Below are 21,845 nucleotides of genomic sequence, written 5' to 3'. Positions count from 1 at the left end.
TATTCCCATAACCAAAAAGAGACAAATACAAATTTCACTGGAAAATGTAATCTGCAGCCATTCTTACACTGTTACACTGGAGGTGTGTTTAGCTTCTAAGGGTAGAATGGTTTATTTGCATATATTCAGCAGTGATGCGCTGGGAGACATCTCAAGCTCACTCCAACCTGAATTATCGCACATTCTTTCTGTTTTAAGAAAGCAAACTTTTGTTTTTCTTAACATCTTAGTAAGGGGGCTTTTAGGACCATTGTAGTCCCTTACACACTCCAATGAGTTCTGGGTCACCATGAGCTGGCTGGTTGGTCTGTACCTATTGGTGTTACAAGCCCTACTGCATAGAGCCAAATTAATCTATGCCATGCACTGATGAGGATCAAACAATCCAAATCAGTCTGTGCATCGCTTCTCGGCCTTTTGGCTAGGACCAAGTGAGTTGGTACTTGCTTGTTTTTGGTTGGAGGGTTTAGGCTGGGGTCTCCTTTTGGGGGCCCCAGGAAGACCAGAGGGGCGAGGGCGGTCTGGTGTGCTGTGAACAATGGCAGACTTTAAGAAGCCGCTGAGGAATTCGATGAGGATTCAGGTCGGGAAGGAACATTTGAAGGTGATCGGAATGAGAGTAGTGGCTGTCGAAGTTTTGAAGGAGATCCTTGGTGTCCAGGTAATGGATATATATGCGATGCAGGATTTTGTGGATATGGGCCAATATGTTGTCTCCTTTTATTCGGAGGAACGCTGTCTGGCTGTCATTGAAAATTGGAAAATGGTGAAAGCTGAGGGGAGGTATCCTGTTTTGGAGAAGATGGATGTGGACTTGCTGTTTGATGCAAGGGTTAAGTATCTGACAGTACATCTGTTTAACCCTTTCTTAGAGACTCATACTGTTAGATCTTACCTGAAGAGATACTGCTCTGAGATAGGAAACACTGTGAAATTGACTAATTTGTATGGGATGTATCGCAGCAAGTTAAAATTTGAGGTGAAGCTGAAACCAGATCTGGATGGCTATGGTGGCACTGTACACCCCACGGCAATGTTTACTGTGGCGGGTGAAAAGTGCACCATAAGCTACCAGGGGCAGCCGAAGTACTGCCGTTACTGTTATATGTATGGGCACATGAGGGAGCATTGTCCTAATAAATCTACTTGCAGGTTCTGCAGGCAGAAGGGTCATCAGGCTTACGAGTGTTCAGCCCCCCGTGTGTGTGACCTTTGCGGGTTGGCTGAACACTTAGCCAAGGACTGCCTGTTGAATAGGGGGAGGAGTCTCTTCTCCTATGCTGCTGTTGCGAAGGAGGGGAGGAGTTGGTTTGGGAAGTGGGGTGAGCATACTGTAACTGCTGCTGCTGCTACTGTAGTTACTGAGCAGAGGGAGGTGTCTGAGCCGGTGGCTGATGAGAGTGTGGATGAGCTGGCTGCGGAGCCTCCTGTGTCGGGTGATAGTGCTGTGGAGAGTGGGGTGACTGCTGGTGCTGTGAGTGATGTGATTGGGGATGTGAGTGATGTGACTTGTGAAGGGGCGAGTGGCATTGTGGAGGAAACTGAATTGTTTTCTGCAAGCGGCAAGGATAGGATGGCGCCGGAGGAGACTGGAGATGGCGGGGGGCGTGGCCAAGGGCCGAGTACCTTGCCGAGTGATTCTGTGGCGGCTGTGCGGGAGGAAAAACCTGTGACTGGGGAGGTGATTGGTGCGGATGGGGTGAAGGTTTCCGCTGTGAAGAAGTCTGTACAGGGGAGTATGGAAATCCCTGCAAAGCCGAGCGGAGAAGGTGGGGGGCGTGGTCAAGTGCCAGTGAGTGTCCCGAGTGGAGTGAGTGTTGAGAGAAAGGAGGAAGGTGTGTCTGCTATGAAGGAGAAGGTGGAGTCTGGTAAGAAGGAGGCTGGGTCTGTGGCTGCAGGAAAGCAGAAGGAAGCGATCGGAGGTGCTGGAGGGCATGGTCAGGGGCCTGCTATGCAGAGTAGTGGGTGTGGCCATGCGCCGGTCCCAAAGATCGCTAAGGAAGGTTCTGCTGTGCGCAAAGAGCCTGTGAAGAGCGGGGTGACTGGTGGTTACAGTGGTGTGACTGTTGTGGAGAAAGGAGGTGCTGTTGCTGGAGGGAAAACACTGGTGAAGGAATCGGAGGGGCGTGATGGGACCAGTAGTTCCTCCAGCAAGGTTGTGACTGGGGGGTTGCAGCGTTCTGGAGAGAAAGTGGCGGAGAGTGACAGCTCTGAGGAGGAGAGTGAGGAGGAAAGTATGGATGAGGTAGATTGGGGGTCGCAAGTGGAGAGATTGGAGGCGCTGCTGGAAAAAGAGAAGGAGGAGGAGATGGACACCAGTGATGCTGGAGGTGGATGGACGCAGGTGGGTAAGAGTCAGCTTACGCCTGCACAGAGGAAGCAGACAGTGGAGAGACAACACAGTGAGTCTGTAAGAGAGACGAAAAAGTTAAAGCTGGACGAGTGGAGTGCTCCAGAGGTGCTGCTGTCCCCGGGTCCCTATGAGGTTTTGAGAGGGTTGCCGGATTCAGGAGAAGTTGGGGGGGCCTCTAGTCAGGATGATACACCACCTTTGAGTCCGTTGGGTCCTCTAAGGAAAGCTGTATCCAGAGAGTATGAGAGGAATGCTGCAACAGTGTGGGGCATTGATGTGTTACTGTCCAGCAGGGCTTAAAAAAGGGATGAAAGTGGAAGGGCGTCCAAATATGAATAGGGGAAATGTAAACAGCAGCCATTCTTACACTGTTAATGGTAGGGTTCTCAAACGTTGCACAGTTGGTTACTGGGTGACTGGGGTTAATATTCAGAAAAGTGGGTGGAGCCTACAAAAACAATCAAAAATTACCTATTGATTATTCAGGGGAATATTTCATTGCTGCCATTCTTGCACTGTTAATGGCACAAGCCTCAAACCTGCTACAGTTGATCATTGCGTGACTGGGGGTTTAAATTTATATAAGGGGGTGGAGCCCCAAACAGCCAATCTGATTTGTTTCATTTTAATGCAGGTTATTGATGCCAAAGACCGCAAAGCTCACAAACTTGGTCATTGAGTAATTGATTAATTGTGTGTTAGGGTTAGGAAAAGTGGGCGCAGCCAACACCTGCAAAATACATAATCGGGCAACGCAGGGTCATCAGTAGGCGGAGACAAATTTCACTGAGAAAATGTAAACTGCAGCAATTCTTACACTATTAATGGCAGGGTTCTCAAACTTTGCACAGTTGGTCACTGGGTGACTGAGATTAATATTCAGAAAAGTGGGTTCAGCCTACAAAAGCCAATCAAAACCCACCTATTAATCTTTAAGGGGAATATTTAATTGCTGCCATTCTTGCACTGTTAATCACCTGTACCTGGTACAGTTGGTCATTGGGTGATTGGGGTTCAAATTCAGAAAAGGGGTGGAGCCACAGCCAATCAGATTTATTTTATTTCAATGCAAATTATTGATGCCAAAGGCCGCAAAGCTCACAAACTTGGTCATTAAGCAATTTTGTGTTAGGGTTAGAAAAAGTGGGCGGAGCCAACACCAGCCAAATACATACCTGGACAATGCCGAGTCATCAGTGGGTGGAGACAAACACAAATTTCACTGGGAAAATGTAAACTGCAGCCATTCTTACACTGTTAATTGTAGGGTTCTAAAACTTTGCACAGTTGGTCACTGGGTGACTGGGATTAATATTCAGAAAAGTGGGTGGAGCCTACAAAAACCAATCACAATTCACCTATTGATTTTCAAGGCAAATATTTAATTGCTGCCATTTTTGCACTGTTAATGGCACAAGCCTCAAACCTGGTACAGTTGATCATTGGGTGACTGGGGTTAAATATTTAGAAAAGGGGTGGGGCCACAAACAGCGAATCAGATGTGTTTCATTTCAATGAAAATTATTCATGCCAAAGACCACAAATCTCACAAACTTGGTCATTGACTATTGACAATTGTGTGTTAGGGTTAGAAAAAGTGGCCACAGCCAACAGCAGCCAAATACATACCCAGGAAACATCAGGACATCAGTGGGTGGAGAAAAATACAAATTTCACTGCCAGAATGTAAACTGCAGCCATTCTTACACTGTTATTGGCAGGGTTCCTAAACTTTGCACAGTTGGTCACTGGGTGACTGGGATTAATATTCAGAAAAGTGGGTGGAGCCTACAAACGCTAATCAAAATCCACCTATTGATTTTCAAAGGAGTGGAGCCACAACCAATTAGATTTATTTCATTTCAATGCAGATTATTGATGCCAAAGACCGCAAAGCTCACAAACTCGGTCATCATTGAGTAATTGTGTGTTAGGATTAGAAAAAGTGGGCAGAGCTAACACTCGCCAATTACATACCCGGGCAACGCCGGGCGACCAGCTAGTTAGTAATATGTCAATTTAAAGGGTGTGAATAAAGTTTAGAGTCAATCAAACACATTTTTAGTATAGAAATATATATATTTATATAGAAAGAGGGACAAAGTCCTGAAAGAGGGACAAATGAGAGGGAAAAAGGGACAGGGCTTACAAAAAGGAACTGTTCCTCCGAAAAAGGGACAGTTGGGAGCTAAGAAGTTACTTGTTATAGTTAGCTTTTCATCTCTGATCCACTTTAACCCCTTCTCTGCCTGCACATCCACCTCAGTCTAAAGGGTGATAGGAAAGGTGGGCCCAGGGGGTGCTGCGGAGTGTGGGTGAAGTATGGGTGAAGTATGGGTGGAGTATGGGCCCGGGGGTGCTGCCTGCATAGTCGGTGAGTGTTTAACCCGCCCCTGTCTCTCTCTCTGCACACCCCACCTCACACACAGGTGTAAAAATTCCTTAAAATAGTTTAGTAATACGAACAATGCTTAAAAACCCACTTTAATTTTTCGATACCATGACTGCAAGCAGTTGAGTTAAGGGAGTCAGCTTCAGGTCCTGTGTGTGCTGCTGCTTGGATTGCATCATCCTGCTAGTCAGACTGTAAGGGAGCAGGCAAGACAGGGGAAAAATAACGTTTAGTGTACTTTACTCGGGGAGTACATATTATGCATGTGCATACACATGTATTGTACATTTTTTCATGAGACTGGTGCTTTACGTATAACTGCGCTAGTACTTTTAGTGTTACATTGACGAGTTGTGTTGGGAATTGCTTCTCTCTTGCTTGGATACTGGTTGGTTGGCCATCCCTCAGTTCCTGCAGGAAGGCTTAGTGAGATATAAGCTTTGCTGCCAGCATGTATGATATGCATCATGAGAACATGAGGACCTGCCTTGGCCACAGAGATGTGCGGTGTACAGGTCACCCCCGTAACTGTGACGGCATTGTGAGTCTCACAGCAGCACACCTGTCTCTCCCGTAGACATGTCACCAGCTCCTGTCCCTCCTCGTGTCACCACATTCCCCACAGGCGTTCTGCTTCAGCACGTTCATTAGCTGATCTCCCTGGTGCTGCAGAATGGAGACAGAGCTGGACTCACTTGGGGGATTGTTTAATGTAATGTCTAATAGAATCACAAACTATAACTCCCACTTAATACAGAGGAACTTTTAAGAGTAGCTCGTTATACGGCTCTATCCAGTCATGGGTGACGTTCTTTATTATCTGCTGAAAATCATTAAGCAACGGCTTGCTAAGTTGCTATTTGAGGCTATTTTCTTTCCAGTTGTAGAATTAAATGATTAGAAGGGAAGCAGTAGAAGATGAGAAGCAGCCAAGAATGTGATTAAAGGGATTCTCCTCTTTAAAGTGAAGCTGAGACTCTGCTTCACATGTTCCTTGAAGTAGAACGACAAAGACCTCACCTTCTATGGACTTGCTGTAGGCTCCACCACTGTTGTTATCACGTAACTGCAGGAAGCTATGTGCGAGAAGTGCGATAGAACTCCCAACCATTACGTGAAATAACTGAGGAAAAATGGCCTGGTAATAGACTTGTTATTCTTGTACTGCTTGTGTAGGGAACCCATGTCTAGCATCAGTAGAGGCAGAAACGCCATGGTTCTAACTCCGATATGAGGGATGGGTGCTTGGGAGAGGAGGTGGGTGTCCAAACCCAACACTCCAGTCCTTGGGGTCCATCTCCGGGCCAGGGTTTAGGATGGACTGAGAAATGGAGAAATGTGGTCTACAAGATGAACCGCGCTTTTCCTGATTCACTCCCATGTGAAGTCCTTGGTCCTCGAAATTTGGAGTTTGACATCCCTACACTATGGAAAATAGCAGTGAGGGTAGTTGAGACATTCAAGGTAGTGCTGAACTAGTTGGAAATAGACCCATTCTTTACATTCCAACTGAACCTAACAATAAAGAAGGCAAACTCTAGTAGCAATTAGGATGATAAATGAATATAAATAGTGTACGAAGGCAAGTCCAAGAGGTCTCATATCTGCCTGTACCTCTCTCCATTGCCTGCTACCTATTTTGCTGTTATGCCTTTTAAGCAAGTGGAATATAAGTGACGTTTTATTTGGAAGTGCACGCCCGCTTTTTCTTCTTTTTGGACTTGGTACTGGGAATGGTGAGTTGCACGCCAAGGTGAAGAGCCCGATCCTGTGCACAGCATTTTGCTTTACTTCTACTTTAGTGTGCGGAGGCAAGGTGGTTGATGGAATATCTTTCATGGCCCAAATAAGCTTTCCACTGAAGTGCATTGTGTGACAGGACACATGGGTTCCAGGTAACAGGCACAGCTACACGTAGGAGGAGTTAGAGTTTCCTTTCATTTATCGTAAGCCTTTAGACTAGTGATGTGTTCTGTTACCATACGGGAGGAGAAGGGCCAACAGAGCGGCGTGGAAGTGACGTCACATGACGGTGACTGGGGAGAACAATGCTCTCTGCCAATGGTCAGTCGAATCATTCCACTGGGCTGATGGCTGGCCAAAGCACTGGGGGTTGCCATACACACCAGATTCTCATTATCAGCTGCCTCGGCCAAGTTCCATCGAATGTGTTTTAGAGGAGCAAGATTATCTGCAAGGGACGTCCTTAGACTTTACTTAAAAAGATACTACTATGCAAATTATTATCTCTCTTCAAGAGGCATGGATACCAAGGAAATCCTGTCTGCGAATACATTTCATTACCTTAGTTATAAAAATGGAACCCTTCAGGGCATACGCAGCTGCCAGTCACTGAACTCAGCAGCCGTCGGTAAGGGCCAGGAAATTCTGTCACCGGCAGACATTCAGTGGGACATCGATTGATGAATAGACAACGTAATTTACTATCACTAATTCTGCTCTAGCCACCAGCTAGTTGTGTACAAATCTGGATCCAGCAAAGAAAACCTGTTATTTAAGGTGTAACCATCACAAGACTTCCAAAGCCTTGTCAAGGACATTCAGGGGTTTTAGTGGACCTTTACTCTCAGCATAGAGTTGTCTTTAATGGCAGAAATCCTCCCTTCAAACTGGTTTACACTTCCTTACCTTCATACATATTCCCACATGGAGTAAAAATTATTGTTATACTTGTATGGAGACATGGAGCAGAAATGATTGATAATAAAATACTGACAAATGTGGTGGATTCAACCAAGTCTAATCTAGCCAGTTAGCACCTCCATGGGTCCCTACATCTTTCTGTGGCTAACTGTAAAACCTCTTGCATGAGCACTTTGTTCTATTGGAGCATTTGCAGACGTTACTTGCACTTTCCCAGTACAGATAACGTGGCCAAAAGACAAAGAGAGTCATCTCACGATGGAGGAAGGGTGGGATGGGAAAAGTAGAAACAGAGAAAAAAATCATGGGTTTTAAAACCAGTGTCCCTTTAAAAACCTTACATGACCTTTTGCTAAGACCGGCTCCTTGTCTGTACCTTCAATATTTCACTTGTAAGGTTGTTTTTGTATAGAAAGCAGAGCATGGGATATCCTTGACTTACTATTAAATCCTCGCAGTGCCCTATTGTGCTTGCCTGCCTAGCTGAGCATGTAAGGCAATACCTGGGATTCCTGCCTATTAGAGAAGCTACTGTATATTCTATTATTTCTTCATAAAAATGTAAATCTTGCGGACAGATGCTGTAAACATATTATTTTATCCAAGCAGCCTTGTGTCCTCCACACACAGGTTACACGTTGTCCCTCCGACACCTAGGGAGGGAAAAATACATCTAAATACATTTAACCGCAAATTAATGAATTCTAATCCCTTTGCCTGATTCAAAGCTTGGCTTGCTCAAGGCTGGATTAACGCTGGGAGCTTGTAAAAAAAAAATAATAATAAAAAAAAATAAATATATATATATATATATATATATATATATATATATATATATGTGTGTCTTTATCTTTTAATAGGGGGATCTCTGTATTTGGATTAGGGTTAAGTGACAATAAGCACTGGTCTCTTATTACCGTAGAATTTGCCGGCAGAGAGGCTTCATGATACGCGTCCGATGCCTGAATTAGGTGTTCCATTTTTCGGATCCATCTTAATATCTTCAGCTCATAAATAAGTTTTTTTACGACATCAATAAAGAGAGATTCTCGCCATTCCCACAATAGACTTTTTTAACTTTGCGAGCGAGACATTTCATTGCGCGTTTTAAAGGATATCTCATAGTCGCAATCGTTTTTATCGCTGCTTTTTATGTCTGTGCAGTGATCCCCAAAACTCTAATTAATTGAACATGTTTTAGGCTTGGAAGCTTGGGAAGATCCTGGCGTCCGCGGCCGAAGCAGGCGGCGTATTCTCCCTGCTCAGAAATAATGTATTGTAATGATCCCATATCTACTCTCATCATGCACACAGAGAACGGGAATCATTCTGCAGACCATCCACGCACTGAGATCTTCGGGAGATATTCTGCAAGGCCACAATTAAAATAAGCTGTTGCAATGGCTAAAACCAGAGAATATCTGTGGGAAGAATTACAATGAAAGGGTAACTTTAGTTGCAGATATTACATGGTAGAGATTATTTGGCCAGGCTTAAGTACCCTGGACTGAGGGAACATCTATTCAATGACCCCATGGTGGACTAGATCACCTTCTAAGAAGCATCCAGCTCGGGGATCCCCTGTTTCCTGTCCCCAGCCCTCACAGCTCCCACACCTCCCGTTAGTTCCTCTGGTCGGCACACGGCGGTTCTGAACTGCGCAGGCCTGAGTTTAAAGCTGCTTGCTTTGCCTGTGCTCTGGCGGTTTGGAACTCGCCCCTGTGCAGTTCTGTGTCACACGCCAACATTAGGAGGACAACCTGGGGGGGGGGGGGTCAGATAGGGTTAGGCACCACCAGGAGGGTCTTAGGGTTAGGCGCCACATCATACGACTCTATCCCATGTTCAGTTCTTTCTCTACTTTCCTGCTTGATTGAAGAGCTTATAATCACGTTATCCCAAGATGCTGAGCTGAGGAAGTAATAAGCAAGCTGTGTGGGAGTGGCTAATGCTGCTGCTTGCATTGCATCATCTTTTAGATGGCAAGTGGGGGGGTGGGGGGGGGGGAGACAGACTGAATTCTCTGAGCAGTCAGCAGTGGAAGTCTGTCGTCCCGGAAGTGACTCCTTGCCAGGTACTTTAAGGATGATGTATGTAATGCCAGCTAATGCAGGAGCTACTACAGATATGATGACAATCTCTGGCATTGTGTGCTGACACAGGACTAGGAACAGGTAAGTGTGTGCCAGGCGCTGGCATTGCTGGTGTGGCATGCCATGGATGTACTGGGTGTGGATAATGTGCCAGGCGCTGGCATTGCTGGTGTGGCATGCCATGGATGTACTGGGTGTGGATAATGTGCCAGGTGCTGGCATTGCTGGTGTGGCATGCCATGGGTGTACTGGGTGTGGATAATGTGCCAGGCGCTGGCATTGCTGGTGTGGCATGCTATGGATGTACTGGGTGTGGATAATGTGCCGGGCGCTGGCATTGCTGGTGTGGCATGCCATGGATGTACTGGGTGTGGATAATGTGCCAGGCGCTGGCATTGCTGGTGTGGCATGCCATGGATGTACTGGGTGTGGATAATGTGCCAGGCGCTGGCTGAGCTGGTGTGGCATGCCATGGATGTACTGGGTGTGGATAATGTGCCGGGCCCTGGCATTGCTGGTGTGGCATGCCATGGATGTACTGGGTGTGATAATGTGCCAGGCGCTGGCATTGCTGGTGTGGCATGCCATGGATGTACTGGGTGTGGATAATGTGCCAGGCGCTGGCATTGCTGGTGTGGCATGCCATGGATGTACTGGGTGAGGATAATGTACCAGGCGCTGGCATTGCTGGTGTGGCATGCCATGGATGTACTGGATGTGGATAATGTGCCAGGCGCTGGCATTGCTGGTGTGGCATGCCATGGATGTACTGGGTGTGATAATGTGCCAGGCGCTGGCAGTGCTGGTGTGGCATGCCATGGATGTACTGGGTGAGGATAATGTATCAGGCGCTGGCATTGCTGGTGTGGCATGCCATGGATGTACTGGGTGTGGATAATGTGCCAGGCGCTGGCATTGCTGGTGTGGCATGCCATGGATGTACTGGGTGTGGATAATGTGCCAGGTGCTGGCATTGCTGGTGTGGCATGCCATGGATGCACTGGGTGTGGATAATGTGCCAGGCGCTGGCATTGCTGGTGTGGCATGCCATGGATGTACTGGGTGTGGATAATGTGCCAGGCGCTGGCTGAGCTGGTGTGGCATGCCATGGATGTACTGGGTGTGGATAATGTATCAGGCGCTGGCATTGCTGGTGTGGCAGGCCATGGATGTACTGGGTGTGGATAATGTGCCAGGCGCTGGCTGAGCTGGTGTGGCATGCCATGGATGTACTGGGTGTGGATAATGTATCAGGCGCTGGCATTGCTGGTGTGGCAGGCCATGGATGTACTGGATGTGGATAATGTGCCAGGCGCTGGCATTGCTGGTGTGGCATGCCATGGATGTACTGGGTGTGATAATGTGCCAGGCGCTGGCAGTGCTGGTGTGGCAGGCCATGGATGTACTGGGTGAGGATAATGTACCAGGCGCTGGCATTGCTGGTGTGGCATGCCATGGATGTACTGGGTGTGGATAATGTGCCAGGTGCTGGCATTGCTGGTGTGGCATGCCAATTATGTACTGGGTGTAATAATGTGCCTGGCGCTGGCATTGCTGGTGTGGCATGCCATGGATGTACTGGGTGTGGATAATGTGCCAGGCGCTGGCTGAGCTGGTGTGGCATGCCATGGATGTACTGGGTGTGGATAATGTGCCAGGCGCTGGCATTGCTGGTGTGGCATGCATTGGATGCACTGGGTGTAATAATGTGCCAGACGCTGGCATTGCTGGTGTGGCATGCCATGGATGTACTGGGTGTGGATAATGTGCCGGGCGCTGGCATTGCTGGTGTGGCATGCCATGGATGTACTGGGTGTGGATAATGTGCCGGGCGCTGGCATTGCTGGTGTGGCATGCCATGGATGTACTGGGTGTGGATAATGTGCCGGGCGCTGGCATTGCTGGTGTGGCATGCCATGGATGTACTGGGTGTGGATAATGTGCCAGGCGCTGGCATTGCTGGTGTGGCATGCCATGGATGTACTGGGTGTGGATAATGTGCCGGGCGCTGGCATTGCTGGTGTGGCATGCCATGGATGTACTCGGTGTGGATAATGTGCCGGGCGCTGGCATTGCTGGTGTGGCATGCCATGGATGTACTCGGTGTGGATAATGTGCCGGGCGCTGGCATTGCTGGTGTGGCATGCCATGGATGTACTGGATGTGGATAATGTGCCGGGCGCTGGCATTGCTGGTGTGGCATGCCATGGATGTACTGGGTGTAATAATGTGCCAGGCGCTGGCATTGCTGGTGTGGCATGCCATGGATGTACTGGGTGTGGATAATGTGCCAAGTGCTGGCATTGCTGGTGTGGCATGCATTGGATGCACTGGGTGTAATAATGTGCCAGACGCTGGCATTGCTGGTGTGGCATGCCATGGATGTACTGGGTGTGGATAATGTGCCGGGCGCTGGTATTGCTGGTGTGGCATGCCATGGATGTACTGGGTGTGGATAATGTGCCGGGCGCTGGCATTGCTGGTGTGGCATGCCATGGATGTACTGGGTGTGGATAATGTGCCGGGCGCTGGCATTGCTGGTGTGGCATGCCATGGATGTACTGGGTGTGGATAATGTGCCGGGCGCTGGCATTGCTGGTGTGGCATGCCATGGATGTACTCGGTGTGGATAATGTGCCAGGCGCTGGCATTGCTGGTGTGGCATGCCATGGATGTACTGGGTGTGGATAATGTGCCAGGCGCTGGCATTGCTGGTGTGGCATGCCATGGATGTACTGGGTGTGGATAATGTGCCAGGCGCTGGCATTGCTGGTGTGGCATGCCATGGATGTACTCAGTGTGGATAATGTGCCAGGCGCTGGCATTGCTGGTGTGGCATGCCATGGATGTACTCGGTGTGGATAATGTGCCAGGTGCTGGCATTGCTGGTGTGGCTTGCCATGGATGTACTGGGTGTGGATAATGTGCCAGGCGCTGGCATTGCTGGTGTGGCATGCCATGGATGTACTCGGTGTGGATAATGTGCCGGGCGCTGGCATTGCTGGTGTGGCATGCCATGGATGTACTGGGTGTGGATAATGTGCCAGGCGCTGGCTGAGCTGGTGTGGCATGCCATGGATGTACTGGGTGTGGATAATGTATCAGGCGCTGGCATTGCTGGTGTGGCAGGCCATGGATGTACTGGGTGTGGATAATGTGCCAGGCGCTGGCTGAGCTGGTGTGGCATGCCATGGATGTACTGGGTGTGGATAATGTATCAGGCGCTGGCATTGCTGGTGTGGCAGGCCATGGATGTACTGGATGTGGATAATGTGCCAGGCGCTGGCATTGCTGGTGTGGCATGCCATGGATGTACTGGGTGTGATAATGTGCCAGGCGCTGGCAGTGCTGGTGTGGCAGGCCATGGATGTACTGGGTGAGGATAATGTACCAGGCGCTGGCATTGCTGGTGTGGCATGCCATGGATGTACTGGGTGTGGATAATGTGCCAGGTGCTGGCATTGCTGGTGTGGCATGCCAATTATGTACTGGGTGTAATAATGTGCCTGGCGCTGGCATTGCTGGTGTGGCATGCCATGGATGTACTGGGTGTGGATAATGTGCCAGGCGCTGGCTGAGCTGGTGTGGCATGCCATGGATGTACTGGGTGTGGATAATGTGCCAGGCGCTGGCATTGCTGGTGTGGCATGCATTGGATGCACTGGGTGTAATAATGTGCCAGACGCTGGCAGTGCTGGTGTGGCATGCCATGGATGTACTGGGTGTGGATAATGTGCCAGGTGCTGGCATTGCTGGTGTGGCATGCCATGGGTGTACTGGGTGTGGATAATGTGCCAGGTGCTGGCATTGCTGGTGTGGCATGCCATGGGTGTACTGGGTGTGGATAATGTGCCAGGCGCTGGCATTGCTGGTGTGGCATGCCATGGATGTACTGGGTGTGGATAATGTGCCAGGCGCTGGCATTGCTGGTGTGGCATGCCATGGATGTACTGGGTGTGGATAATGTGCCAGGCGCTGGCATTGCTGGTGTGGCATGCCATGGATGTACTGGGTGTGGATAATGTGCCGGGCGCTGGCATTGCTGGTGTGGCATGCCATGGATGTACTGGGTGTGGATAATGTGCCGGGCGCTGGCATTGCTGGTGTGGCATGCCATGGATGTACTGGGTGTGGATAATGTGCCGGGCGCTGGCATTGCTGGTGTGGCATGCCATGGATGTACTGGGTGTGGATAATGTGCCAGGCGCTGGCATTGCTGGTGTGGCATGCCATGGATGTACTGGGTGTGGATAATGTGCCGGGCGCTGGCATTGCTGGTGTGGCATGCCATGGATGTACTCGGTGTGGATAATGTGCCGGGCGCTGGCATTGCTGGTGTGGCATGCCATGGATGTACTCGGTGTGGATAATGTGCCGGGCGCTGGCATTGCTGGTGTGGCATGCCATGGATGTACTGGATGTGGATAATGTGCCGGGCGCTGGCATTGCTGGTGTGGCATGCCATGGATGTACTGGGTGTAATAATGTGCCAGGCGCTGGCATTGCTGGTGTGGCATGCCATGGATGTACTCGGTGTGGATAATGTGCCGGGCGCTGGCATTGCTGGTGTGGCATGCCATGGATGTACTGGGTGTGGATAATGTGCCAAGTGCTGGCATTGCTGGTGTGGCATGCCATGGATGTACTGGGTGTGGATAATGTGCCAGGCGCTGGCAGTGCTGGTGTGGCATGCCATGGCTGTACTGGGTGTGATAATGTGCCAGGCGCTGGCATTGCTGGTGTGGCATGCCATGGATGTACTGGGTGTGATAATGTACCAGGCGCTGGCATTGCTGGTGTGGCATGCCATGGCTGTACTGGGTGTGATAATGTGCCGGGCGCTGGCATTGCTGGTGTGGCTTGCCATGGATGTACTGGGTGTGGATAATGTGCCAGGCACTGGCATTGCTGGTGTGGCATGCCATGGATGTACTGGGTGTGGATAATGTGCCAGGCACTGGCATTGCTGGTGTGGCATGCCATGGCTGTACTGGGTGTGATAATGTGCCAGGCGCTGGCATTGCTGGTGTGGCATGCCATGGATGTACTGGGTGTGATAATGTGCCAGGCGCTGGCATTGCTGGTGTGGCATGCCATGGATGTACTGGGTGTGGATAATGTGCCAGGCGCTGGCTTAGCTGGTGTGGCTTGCCATGGATGTACTGGGTGTGGATAATGTGCCAGGCGCTGGCATTGCTGGTGTGGCATGCCATGGATGTACTGGGTGTGGATAATGTGCCAAGTGCTGGCATTGCTGGTGTGGCATGCCATGGCTGTACTGGGTGTGATAATGTGCCAGGCGCTGGCATTGCTGGTGTGGCATGCCATGGATGTACTGGGTGTGGATAATGTGCCAGGCGCTGGCTTAGCTGGTGTGGCTTGCCATGGATGTACTGGGTGTGATAATGTGCCAGGCGCTGGCATTGCTGGTGTGGCATGCTATGGATGTACTGGGTGTGATAATGTGCCAGGCGCTGGCATTGCTGGTGTGGCATGCCATGGGTGTACTGGGTGTGGATAATGTGCCAGGCGCTGGCATTGCTGGTGTGGAGGGCCATGGATGTACTGGGTGTGGATAATGTGCCAGGCGCTGGCATTGCTGGTGTGGCATGCCATGGATGTACTGAATGTGGATAATGTGCCAGGCGCTGGCATTGCTGGTGTGGCATGCCATGGATGTACTGGGTGTGGATAATGTGCCAGGTGCTGGCATTGCTGGTGTGGCATGCCATGGATGTACTGGGTGTGATAATGTGCCAGGTGCTGGCATTGCTGGTGTGGCTTGCCATGGATGTACTGGGTGTGGATAATGTGCCAGGTGCTGGCATTGCTGGTGTGGCATGCCATGGATGTACTGGGTGTGGATAATGTGCCAGGTGCTGGCATTGCTGGTGTGGCATGCCATGGATGTACTGGATGTGGATAATGTGCCAGGCGCTGGCATTGCTGGTGTGGCATGCCATGGATGTACTGGGTGAGGATAATGTACCAGGCGCTGGCATTGCTGGTGTGGCATGCCATGGATGTACTGGGTGTGATAATGTGCCAGGCGCTGGCATTGCTGGTGTGGCATGTCATGGATGTACTGGGTGTGGATAATGTGCTAGACGCTGGCATTGCTGGTGTGGCATGCCATGGATGTACTGGGTGTGATAATGTGCCAGGTGCTGGCATTGCTGGTGTGGCATGCCATGGATGTACTGGGTGTGATAATGTGCCAGGTGCTGGCATTGCTGGTGTGGCTTGCCATGGATGTACTGGGTGTGGATAATGTGCCAGGCGCTGGCATTGCTGGTGTGGCATGCCATGGATGTACTGGGTGTGGATAATGTGCCAGGTGCTGGCATTGCTGGTGTGGCATGCCATGGGTGTACTGGGTGTGGATAATGTGCCAAGTGCTGGCATTGCTGGTGTGGCATGCCATGGATGTACTGGGTGTGGATAATGTGCCAGGCGCTGGCATTGCTGGTGTGGCATGCCATGGATGTACTGGGTGTGGATAATGTGCCGGGCGCTGGCATTGCTGGTGTGGCATGCCATGGATGTACTGGGTGTGGATAATGTGCCAGGCGCTGGCATTGCTGGTGTGGCATGCCATGGATGTACTGAATGTGGATAATGTGCCAGGCGCTGGCATTGCTGGTGTGGCATGCCATGGATGTACTGGGTGTGGATAATGTGCTAGACGCTGGCATTGCTGGTGTGGCATGCCATGGATGTACTGGGTGTGGATAATGTGCCAGGCGCTGGCATTGCTGGTGTGGCATGCCATGGATGTACTGGGTGTGGATAATGTGCCAGGCGCTGGCATTGCTGGTGTGGCATGCCATGGCTGTACTGGGTGTGATAATGTGCCAGGCACTGGCTGAGGTGGTGTGGCATGCCATGGATGTACTGGGTGTGATAATGTGCCAGGCGCTGGCATTGCTGGTGTGGCATGCCATGGATGTACTGAATGTGGATAATGTGCCGGGCGCTGGCATTGCTGGTGTGGCATGCCATGGATGTACTGGGTGTGGATAATGTGCCAGGTGCTGGCATTGCTGGTGTGGCATGCCATGGATGTACTGAATGTGGATAATGTGCCAGGCGCTGGCATTGCTGGTGTGGCATGCCATGGATGTACTGGGTGTGGATAATGTGCCAAGTGCTGGCATTGCTGGTGTGGCATGCCATGGATGTACTGGGTGTGGATAATGTGCCAAGTGCTGGCATTGCTGGTGTGGCATGCCATGGATGTACTGAATGTGGATAATGTGCCGGGCGCTGGCATTGCTGGTGTGGCATGCCATGGATGTACTGGGTGTGGATAATGTGCCAGGTGCTGGCATTGCTGGTGTGGCATGCCATGGATGTACTGAATGTGGATAATGTGCCAGGCGCTGGCATTGCTGGTGTGGCATGCCATGGATGTACTGGGTGTGGATAATGTGCCAAGTGCTGGCATTGCTGGTGTGGCATGCCATGGATGTACTGAATGTGGATAATGTGCCAGGCGCTGGCATTGCTGGTGTGGCATGCCATGGATGTACTGGGTGTGGATAATGTGCCAGGTGCTGGCATTGCTGGTGTGGCATGCCATGGATGTACTGAATGTGGATAATGTGCCAGGCGCTGGCATTGCTGGTGTGGCATGCCATGGATGTACTGGGTGTGGATAATGTGCCAGGCGCTGGCATTGCTGGTGTGGCATGCCATGGATGTACTGGGTGTGGATAATGTGCCAGGCACTGGCTGAGGTGGTGTGGCATGCCATGGATGTACTGGGTGTGATAATGTGCCAGGCGCTGGCATTGCTGGTGTGGCATGCCATGGCTGTACTGGGTGTGGATAATGTGCCAGGCGCTGGCATTGCTGGTGTGGCATGCCATGGATGTACTGGGTGTGATAATGTGCCGGGCGCTGGCATTGCTGGTGTGGCATGCCATGGATGTACTGGGTGTGATAATGTGCCAGGCGCTGGCATTGCTGGTGTGGCATGCCATGGATGTACTGAATGTGGATAATGTGCCAGGCGCTGGCATTGCTGGTGTGGCATGTCATGGATGTACTGGGTGTGGATAATGTGCTAGACGCTGGCATTGCTGGTGTGGCATGCCATGGATGTACTGGGTGTGATAATGTGCCAGGTGCTGGCATTGCTGGTGTGGCATGCCATGGATGTACTGGGTGTGATAATGTGCCAGGTGCTGGCATTGCTGGTGTGGCTTGCCATGGATGTACTGGGTGTGGATAATGTGCCAGGTGCTGGCATTGCTGGTGTGGCATGCCATGGGTGTACTGGGTGTGGATAATGTGCCAGGCGCTGGCATTGCTGGTGTGGCATGCCATGGCTGTACTGGGTGTGGATAATGTGCCAGGCGCTGGCATTGCTGGTGTGGCAGGCCATGGATGTACTGGGTGTGGATAATGTGCCAGGCGCTGGCATTGCTGGTGTGGCATGCCATGGATGTACTGGATGTGGATAATGTGCCAGGCGCTGGCATTGCTGGTGTGGCATGCCATGGATGTACTGGGTGTGATAATGTGCCAGGTGCTGGCATTGCTGGTGTGGCTTGCCATGGATGTACTGGGTGTGGATAATGTGCCAGGCGCTGGCATTGCTGGTGTGGCATGCCATGGGTGTACTGGGTGTGGATAATGTGCCAGGCGCTGGCATTGCTGGTGTGGCATGCCATGGATGTACTCGGTGTGGATAATGTGCCAGGTGCTGGCATTGCTGGTGTGGCATGCCATGGATGTACTGGGTGTGGATAATGTGCCAGGCGCTGGCATTACTGGTGTGGCAGGCCATGGATGTACTTGGTGTGGATAATGTGCCAGGTGCTGGCATTGCTGGTGTGGCATGCCATGGATGTACTGGGTGTGGATAATGTACCAGGCGCTGGCATTGCTGGTGTGGCATGCCATGGGTGTACTGGGTGTGATAATGTGCCAGGCGCTGGCATTGCTGGTGTGGCATGCCAATTATGTACTGGGTGTAATAATGTGCCTGGCGCTGGCATTGCTGGTGTGGCAGGCCATGGATGTACTGGGTGTGGATAATGTGCCAGGCGCTGGCATTGCTGGTGTGGCATGCCATGGATGTACTCGGTGTGGATAATGTGCCGGGCGCTGGCATTGCTGGTGTGGCATGCCATGGATGTACTGGGTGTGATAATGTGCCAGGCGCTGGCATTGCTGGTGTGGCAGGCCATGGATGTACTGGGTGTGGATAATGTGCCGGGCGCTGGCATTGCTGGTGTGGCATGCCATGGGTGTACTGGGTGTGATAATGTGCCAGGCGCTGGCATTGCTGGTGTGGCATGCCAATTATGTACTGGGTGTAATAATGTGCCTGGCGCTGGCATTGCTGGTGTGGCATGCCATGGATGTACTGGGTGTGGATAATGTGCTAGACGCTGGCATTGCTGGTGTGGCATGCCATGGATGTACTGGGTGTGATAATGTACCAGGCGCTGACATTGCTGGTGTGGCATGCCATGGATGTACTGGGTGTGGATAATGTGCCAGGCACTGGCTGAGGTGGTGTGGCATGCCATGGATGTACTGGGTGTGATAATGTGCCAGGCGCTGGCATTGCTGGTGTGGCATGCCATGGCTGTACTGGGTGTGATAATGTGCCAGGCGCTGGCATTGCTGGTGTGGCATGCCATGGCTGTACTGGGTGTGATAATGTGCCGGGCGCTGGCATTGCTGGTGTGGCATGCCATGGATGTACTGGGTGTGGATAATGTGCCAGGCGCTGGCATTGCTGGTGTGGCATGCCATGGGTGTACTGGGTGTGGATAATGTGCCAGGCGCTGGCATTGCTGGTGTGGCATGCCATGGATGTACTGGGTGTGATAATGTGCCAGGCGCTGGCATTGCTGGTGTGGCATGCCATGGATGTACTGGGTGTGGATAATGTGCTAGACGCTGGCATTGCTGGTGTGGCATGCCATGGATGTACTGGGTGTGGATAATGTGCCAGGCGCTGGCATTGCTGGTGTGGCATGCCATGGATGTACTGGGTGTGATAATGTACCAGGCGCTGACATTGCTGGTGTGGCATGCCATGGATGTACTGGGTGTGGATAATGTGCCAGGCACTGGCTGAGGTGGTGTGGCATGCCATGGATGTACTGGGTGTGGATAATGTGCCAGGCGCTGGCATTGCTGGTGTGGCATGCCATGGATGTACTGGGTGTGGATAATGTGCCAGGCGCTGGCTTAGCTGGTGTGGCTTGCCATGGATGTACTGGGTGTGGATAATGTGCCAGGCGCTGGCAGTGCTGGTGTGGCATGCCATGGATGTACTGGGTGTGATAATGTGCCAGGCGCTGGCATTGCTGGTGTGGCATGCCATGGATGTACTCGGTGTGGATAATGTGCCAGGCGCTGGCATTGCTGGTGTGGCATGCCATGGATGTACTGGGTGTGGATAATGTGGCAGTTGCTGGCTGAGCTGGTGTGGCATGCCATGGATGTACTGGGTGTGGATAATGTGGCAGTTGCTGGCTGAGCTGGTGTGGCATGCCATGGCTGTACTGGGTGTGGATAATGTGCCAGGCGCTGGCATTGCTGGTGTGGCATGCCATGGATGTACTGGGTGTGATAATGTACCAGGCGCTGACATTGCTGGTGTGGCATGCCATGGATGTACTGGGTGTGGATAATGTGCCAGGCACTGGCTGAGGTGGTGTGGCATGCCATGGATGTACTGGGTGTGGATAATGTGCCAGGCGCTGGCATTGCTGGTGTGGCATGCCATGGATGTACTGGGTGTGGATAATGTGGCAGTTGCTGGCTGAGCTGGTGTGGCATGCCATGGCTGTACTGGGTGAGGATAATGGGCTAGGCGCTGGCATTGCTGGTGTGGCATGCCATGGATGTACTGGATGTGGATAATGTGCCAGGCGCTGGCAGTGCTGGTGTGGCATGCCATGGATGTACTGGGTGTGATAATGTGCCAGGCGCTGACATTGCTGGTGTGGCATGCCATGGATGTACTGGGTGTGGATAATGTATCAGGCGCTGGCATTGCTGGTGTGGCATGCCATGGATGTACTCGGTGTGGATAATGTGCCAGGCGCTGGCTGAGCTGGTGTGGCTTGCCATGGATGTACTCAGTGTGGATAATGTGCCAGGCGCTGGCATTGCTGTTGCGGCAGGCCATGGATGTGTCCCCTTGCCGGTGGAGTGAGGGTTAGATGTGTACATAGGCTGCAGCAATCTCCGCACATACATTCCTGGACTGGAGTGACGCACTGACGCTCTCACTGTACTCCGCTGTTAATTGCTGCTGCCTCTAATTCCATATATTCCGCTCCTCCACCACTTCCCCCCGCACTTCATTGTAGCCTTGTCACTTCTCACTTACACAGATCCGTATCCACAACTCCCTAAGGCGACTTTGGCTGTCTCCATTAGAGCCATTTCTGCTGTCAATAACCGCACCCTCCACCTGTCACGGCTCTTCAGCATAAACCTCGTCCTTTATTGTGCGCAGTAATTATCAGAAGCATCTTCTTGTCACTTGTAACAAAGCTAACATGGGAATCATACAGGAGGCGTCTGGTTCCTGGCTGGACATCTAATTGTACGGAGCAATGGCGGCTTAAGAGATTTATCCCAAGCTTGAAACCGACACGCCTTGTTTCCAGGCCAAAAAGAGAGGAAAAACAACAACCTGGCCTGCTGATCGCACCTGGGAACACTCAGCGCCTGACCATGTGACGCAGGAGCGCCTGGTTCAGAGGTGTTCATATGCTTCGGAAATTCCTGGTCACCTCACCCAACCTCTCTGCTAGGAGTGGCGGCTGCAAAGGACAGCCATGGGTGGTTATTCTTCATGTGCACATAACACAACAATATTTTAAATGAATTATGCATTCAAAAATATATTTTTTTTTAATGTTGCAGTTTTTGCAAAAAATGTATAAGAAAATATACAGTACATGCTGTACCAATGTAAATATTCTCATCTCTTTCTCGCCTGCCTCCTACTGCCTGCTCGCTCCAAACCACACCCCATCTGTATTAGGCCACACCCCCCAACTGGAGACTTACAGCCATGACAAGCAATCATCCAGGAGGGAGGTGTGGTGTCATCTAACAAAGCAATCACTCTCCGCCCATGTGACTGAAAGGAGAACTGTAGTGAGCAGAATATGGAGGCTGCCATATTAATTTCCTTTTAAAGGGAACCTTAACTGAGAGGGATATGGATGTTTCCTTTTAAACAATACCAGTTGTCTGACAGTCCTGCTGATCTGTGGCTGCAGTAGTGTCTGAATCACACACCTGACACAAGCATGCAGCTAATCCTGTCACACTTCAGTGAGAGCACCTGATCTGCCGA

Source organism: Hyperolius riggenbachi, chromosome 9 (assembly GCF_040937935.1).
Source record: "Hyperolius riggenbachi isolate aHypRig1 chromosome 9, aHypRig1.pri, whole genome shotgun sequence".
Classification (NCBI taxonomy): domain Eukaryota; kingdom Metazoa; phylum Chordata; class Amphibia; order Anura; family Hyperoliidae; genus Hyperolius; species Hyperolius riggenbachi.
Note: the sequence above shows the minus strand (reverse complement) of the source record.